Raw genomic sequence first — 746 nt, forward strand, 5'->3', positions numbered from 1 at the left:
TTTTCTGAAATATTTTAAAATAACATTAGAATCGAACACGATAACGATATCCGAGTGATTTCATTCGATCACTAAATTTGAACTATAACAGAACGATAATATAACATCTTTGAAATGTGAAAAAATTAATGCGGTAAGTTCGTGTATTGTGGAATCGAAGTTTACATTTTACGACGATAACATACTTTATTTATCTGAAATATGTTAAAATATTACTAGATTCGATCATTGCATTTGAACTATAACAGAACGATAATAAAATATCTTTCAAATGTGAAAAAATTAACGCGGTACGTTCGTGTATTGTGGAATCGAAGTTTACATTTTACGACGATATCATACTTTATTTATCTGAAATATTTTAAAATTACACTAGAATCGAACACGATAACGATATCCGAGTGATTTCATTCGATCATTGCATTTGAACTATAACAGAACGATAATAAAATATCTTTCAAATGTGAAAAAATTAACGCGGTACGTTCGTGTATTGTGGAATCGTAGTTTACATTTTACGACGATAACATACTTTATTTATCTAAAATATGTTAAAATAACACTAGATTCGATCATTGCATTTGAAATATAACAGAACGATAATATAATATCTTCAAAATGTGAAAAAATTAACGCGGTACGTTCGTGTATTGTGGAATCGAAGTTTACATTTTACGACGATAACATACTTTATTTATCTGAAATATATTAAAATATTACTAGATTCGATCATTGCATTTGAACTA

This window comes from Nymphalis io, chromosome 26 (genome assembly GCF_905147045.1).
Source record: "Nymphalis io chromosome 26, ilAglIoxx1.1, whole genome shotgun sequence".
NCBI classification, from domain to species: Eukaryota; Metazoa; Arthropoda; class Insecta; order Lepidoptera; family Nymphalidae; genus Nymphalis; species Nymphalis io.